This window comes from Egretta garzetta, unplaced genomic scaffold, assembly GCF_000687185.1.
Source record: "Egretta garzetta isolate BGI_Z169 unplaced genomic scaffold, ASM68718v1 scaffold337, whole genome shotgun sequence".
Classification (NCBI taxonomy): domain Eukaryota; kingdom Metazoa; phylum Chordata; class Aves; order Pelecaniformes; family Ardeidae; genus Egretta; species Egretta garzetta.
The window spans coordinates 678,871-685,351 of NW_009260181.1; positions in this window are offsets into that span (position 1 = coordinate 678,871).

Sequence of the window (6,481 nt, forward strand, 5' to 3'; positions counted from 1 at the left end):
TTTTTTTTTTTTTTCTTTTTTATAAGGGTCAAATCACTGCAGACAAGACAACGACAACTAAGTACTTACAGTACTGTGTTGCTTTGCATTTTATACCATGTTTTACAATATATGAGACATTAATTATGCAAACAGTGAGGTCATTAGCTTTGTCAGAATTGAAAACACTGCAAACCTAGAATAAGTCAGTTGAACCCTGGGCAGAACTGCCCTCCTCATTGTTATAGGTCAAATCACTGCAGACAAGACAACGACAACTAAGTACTTACAGTACTGTGTTGCTTTGCATTTTATACCATGTTTTACAATATATGAGACATTAATTATGCAAACAGTGAGGTCATTAGCTTTGTCAGAATTGAAAACACTGCAAACCTAGAATAAGTCAGTTGAACCCTGGGCAGAACTGCCCTCCTCATTGTTATACACATCAGCACCTTAAGGACAGTAAAGTTTTCCAGGAGAGGCAGAAGCCAGACTGCCAATTTCGTTGGCTGTAATACATCACATCACTGGAGTATTGTCATTCCCCAGGAAATAACAGCATCATTTATTCACTCCTCACTAACAAGCCATGACTCTGCCTGACATCAACATGCTGTGCACCATGTCCTAGATGGGTGGATGGCTACTGCTGCTTTGCTGACTGAAGCTTTCTTTCATCCACACATTTACGACAGATGGATGGGTAAGCCAAAGTAAAAGTGACATAAGGAGAGACATGCCACATCGCCAGACAGCATTAGCAAAAATACATGGACGACTGATGCTGTCCTTAGAAACCGTGAGGCTGAGGCACCTCAACAGCAGAAGCTGGCTGTCCCAAAATACTCTTCTTTGCTGGGACAAGTTACGTATTGACACCATGAGCCCCTCTGCTGCTGTGCCAGCTCTGCTCATTTGTGTGATAACACAAGTCCCCACATACCAGTGCATACATATATCAACAGCTTTTTCTCCAGTGTCTTTTGTGAATGAGGATCTTAATGGAGGGAGACCAGAGTCCTTGTCCCTACAAACTCTCCATCTAATGAAAGTTTCCTAATCTTGGCTGCCTTCTGTCCTTCCCATTGCTAGTGGAGCTGTTCCTGATTTACTCAGGACTTGCTTACACTGCAGCATGTAAGCAAGCAGAATTGAGCCTGCTGTTCAAGTCAGAAACAAAGAGCCTGGTCTCCCACAATACCTCCTCATTTCAACCAGGGCAGAGAGCAGGAGGATCAAGCCTTTTGGATATAAGAATACTGCTGCTTATCCCACCTTCTATTGGGTTTTGTTTTCAAATCACTGGGACTGGGGATGGTTCAGGGCCATATTCAGGGCTAACAGGAAAGCTTGTTCCATGAATAAAGAATGACCCGATACAAGCAAACCAGCAGTAGAATAAAAAGCCTGGGGTCAGTCCACAGCCTCTAAGGACAAAACCAGGTGTTTGTTATGCCAGAGGTGAATCCAGTTGCATCCAAATTCATCCATCCCAAGTGAGGAGCATTGAAATAAGAATGCAGTGAATCCACAACAACGGAAAGCGTTCCTGGTAGGGGTGTTCTCTCCTGACACTGTTTCTACTCCTCCCCAGCTAGCCATAGAGAAGGAAGGAGTGACTTCTTCCATTTTCAAATTCAACACTGCCCTGATAGCTCCTGTTGTTATGAAAAACGTATATGCTCATCAACAGGTAATGAGTTAACTCCCTGAACTCAATGAACACTGGAAGTTCATTGTGTTGGTCAGGTAGGAATTGCCCTTGGTGAAGCCATGCTGGCTGTCTTGAATCACCTTCCTGTCCTCCCTGTGCTTTAGCGTAGCTTCTAGGAGGATCTGTTCCATGATCTTCCCAGGCACAGAGGTGAGGCTGACAGGTTGGCAGTTTCCAGGGTCCTCCTTTCTGCCCTTTCAAAAATGGGTGCAATGTTTCCCTTTTCCCAGTCACCGGGGACTTCACCTGGCTGCCATGACTTTGCAAATATCATGGAGAATGGCTTGGCAACTACACCAGCTAATTCCCTCAGGACTCTGGGATGTATCTTGTCAGGTCCCATAGACTTATGTATGAGTACTTATGTATAAATACTGAAAATAACTGTGGAAGCATTCACTTCCCCCACCGCTTATTTGCCAGAGGATACGAAATTGGAATTCCTACCCTGATATCAGGTTATTTTTTGGTATCCATCCAAACCTTCCTGGGTATTATGTGATTTAACACAAATAGGAGACAGGCTCAAGAAGAAAGCCAGACATGCAAAATTGTGTGGCTGTTCTTGCTTGCTCTGATAAATATCATGTCTGGAGCTAGGGTACCTTCTCTGAAAAGATGACTGGATTTATAATGCTATCAGATGTTTACTAAAGAGAAATATGCTCTTATTCAATGGTGTTGTAATAAAGCACATAAATTAACAATGTTTTGGAACTATGCAGATTTGTATCAGCCAAACATTTGGCCTGCAGCCCAGATAACAAGCAGGGATAGGGCAAAACTACGTTTTGTAAGTAACCCACAGGATCAACATCTCCCTTTCCCAACATACATTCTATTTTTACCTTTCCATTTTGGCTTCCTTCCCAATTGGAAAAGCAAAATTGAGACAGTAATGAAAACAATGAGACACAATATATTGATTCAAGGATTCCAAGTGCTCCTGGACTATATGCCTCTTCCATGTCCTTTTTGGTCATCAAAATGCCCGTGAAATAAGAAGGAGCTCAGAGCAATCTCTCAGGTGTGAGGAAAGAGACCATGTGAGATATGTGAAATGGAAAGATGGGTCTGCATGACAGGGATGTTTCAAAAGCCATGCTGTGAGAGTGCAAAACTTCTTTCCTCAACAAAAAGATACATACTGATGATTTCCTCATTGGTTACTTCCAACACACACAATGCAACATAGTTCCACTCATTCCTGCAGTTCCAGTGTAAAACTGGCCAATTTTTTTTCCCTTCGCTTTCAGGGCTCAAAGTGGCAAAGTGCATGTTAAGGTTAGAGGCCTTGACAAACTCTGGAGCAACTGGGAAGTTCTCCTAGGTTATGGTATCATTTACTTTATTTCCGCTAATTACCCTACTACTGTCCACGAAATCAGACTCCTCTCCTTACAGTTTTTGAAGAGCACTATTCTAAAGGACACACTCCCTTGGCCTTTAGGGACCAGCAGAAAACTCATATGCGCTTTCCCGTGTTTTCAGGAGACTAAGACTCTGGGTGATTGCCAACACAGGCAAGAAAAGGATAGATGGATCTTATTCCTCTGCACAACAGACACAATATAGCAGCCTTCCTCCTCCATCCTCTTTGAAACACATGACAACACAGAGGACACATTAAAAAAAACAGAAATTTGATGTGAACACACCTAGGAGTAATCAAGAAAAGATCCTCCTCCACAATTTGACCAGAAAAAGCACACCATTCTCAAAGGAAGGAACTCTCACCTAAAAGGAAGTTCATTCAGAGTGAGGGAGGTCACAAATGTGCAGCGTATGGCATATTCTACGCCTATTCCTTATACAGACACTCATGGGGTCAAGAGGGATGATACAGCTGGTCCGATCTAATGGTACACTGTGGCTGCGATGGACAGCCAAGTCCCTTGTTACCATCCTCACTCCCACTGTTGGGGTTGCGCCAGCTCTGGGTTCATCAAAACACTTCATGAGGCAATTCAATCATTCAACCCAGCAGAAAAACAGTCCAAGTAAAAAAGAGATGGTTTTGCTCTCTTCTGGGCTAGTAAGCTGAGTCAGCCCAGAAAAGAGTCTGTAGAGCCCAGGAGCCAATGGAAGGAGAGGGAAAGAACTGGGTAGCACTCAGAGAAGCAACCGGGACAGGAAAACCACCACTTCCGCTGCCCTTGGAAGGAGTCAGTTCCTCAGTCTCACTCTGCACAAAGCACACTGATTATTAGCCCACAGCAAATTTGTATGATACCTCATTGCCCAGTAACTTCCAATGGCTGACAAAGCTCTCACCATGCTGGCAAAGCTTCATAACCAATAGGGCAGCAGGGATTGATGCCAGCAGGGAAGCTGTCCCTGCCTTGGCAAAAAATAATCAGAGATGCTTTCCTTCCAGAAAGGTGGTGGGATGCAACTGCTGTATTCTCTGACAGCTACCCACTGTGGTGGAAAATGTTTTCTCTGTGGGAATGCTGCTTTTGGCAAGGTGTCAGAGAACAATGCTGTCACCAGCCCTGGCCACACTCATGTTTTCCATGTCTCTTTCTATCTTTTGTTCTCACACAGTTACTTGCACCCTTTATCTGGCTGGAGCAGGAGACATTTATCTCCTGGGGTACGTTGCTTCCCAGGGCAAGTCTGCCTCTGCCTCTCCCTTCCCCCTTCTCACTTCCCCTCTCCCCAACAGCTTGAAAACCATACCTTAAATTCTGTAAAGTAACCAAAGGCCTTGTTCTCTACCATCAAAAGGGTCTAAAGGGCTTGCTGTGACAGATGCTGGACAGTCCTGGTACTGGAAACCTTCATATTGCCACCAGCCAAAATTCTGCTCGTGAAGAGATGACTAAGACTATACCTCTCCACCACCACTCACCACTGCCACCACCGGAAGAGCAGTGAGAATAAAGCAGGATCCTCAGGGTGTCGGTACTGAAAGCAACAAAGGAGTAAAGAAGTGAGAAAGGAAGCTAAAATGAAGCACTGAAGAACAGTGCAGTAGGATGAGGAATGGATGTGTGTGATGTTGTATAAGCACCTGGAGTTTTGGTATACATGGGTCTATCCCATCTACCTTCCATTTACTCTTACATTGGGCTGTGAGAACAAATTTAATGTTGCCCACAGATGCTTAACCACTTCTCATACTGTGCCTTTTCCACTTGGCAAGGAAGCACTATCTCTAGCTAAAAGCTGAAGGTAAAGCTGTCTTTGTTTTTCCTGCACAGACTAACAGGTCAGACTGGTGAGTAAACTCCTCAGACTACTTTTGAATCATTGTTTTCCTGCCATTGCTGGGGCAGAGCAGCAGCACAGTGGCTGACCTCAAAGAGAACCCAGCTCAGGACTCCTATTTCTGCAACGTTCATGACTGAGTTTTGCAGATACAGACACTTCATCTTAGCAAACAGTGGCCTGACAAGGACTGGCAGATGGAGAAGCTCAGAGAGGAGCTGGCACAATTTATACAGAATCTGCTGTCTTTCTGCAAACAGGTGACCTTCAAACACAGCCAGGTGGCAAGCATATGGGAACACTTGAAAGTTTCAGAGGAAAAATGTGCCAGGCTTTTCATCCCAGCAGGCATCTGCTCATCCTCCTGCTGACTCTCCATTTCCCAGTGACCTGCAAAATGCCTTCTTTTGGAGAAGATTCCCATAGAAAGGCTTACCCCATAAGTGTTTATTGTTTGAGAGTTTAAGTCCAGAGAAAGTATGTCACAAATTATGTCACCTCTGGCAAGTGGCCCTTAGCAAAAGGTTTCTCTAATGTTTAAACCAAGCATATTCACGGGTGTACACTTCATACTGATAAGAGGTTACTGCTGTGCAGGGGCAGTTTGCAGCAAGTCAGCATTGGCTCTGCAATGGAAGAACATTGTTGTTTATATTCCTCCAACAAAGTAAACATGTGCTCTTCAAATCATGCCAGTCCTTCCTCAGCTTATCCTAGTCCTGACTGCAACTTACATGCCAAAAACATTGCTATTCCTTTCCTTGGCATTCCATCTGGGAGCACTCTGGGAAGGTACAGAATCGATTTTCCCTGCAAGAAATAGGTCATGTCGCAGTATCTTCACTTTTGCCCATATGTTCTTTGCCAAGCCGCATATTAACAACCCCCTGTCCTGTGCCGATTCCGATGCGGTTGGCCTTTTTCCACTGTGTACTGGGAAACTGGCTAAAAAAAGAAAACAATCAACCAGCTTCTGCTGGGTGAGATCCTGCTGGCCAAGTCAGCAGGGGATTTGCCAGTGATGTACAGGATGCTGGGTCAGGCTTTTCCTGCAAGAAGCAGTCTTGGCATTTATTACAGAAAGCACCCTTTCATAGTAACAACCACCACCACCAAGATTTGGTTCCAAAGGAGTCTGAAATGCACTGTACAGACTGGACATAGAGGTGCAATGGATTAAGGGTGGGAAATGTTTCTTTCTTATTTATTTTCAGGACAGCAGTTCTCTTGTTTTTCATGCCAGGCCAAACTATTTGAAAACTACAGGCATAACCACCTAATGCGGTAGCCCGAGTCACTTTAACCACTCTGTCAGACACATCCTCCCTGCACTTGTCATCCTCATCCCTCCTTTACCTGAGTTCCCCTATATGCAGAACACAGCTAATAACATCCCTTCAGGTAAAGCACCTTCCGTTGACCGTCTTGCCGAAAATGGCAGTCAGCTGTTTTGGTCACGGACTATTTTTTACCCAGTGAATTACCAGGTGGCATCCGGCATAACTGGGAGCTCTCAGTACTTCTATAATAGAAGAAGTACCTGTAACACTGGCACCATTCATAAGGCAG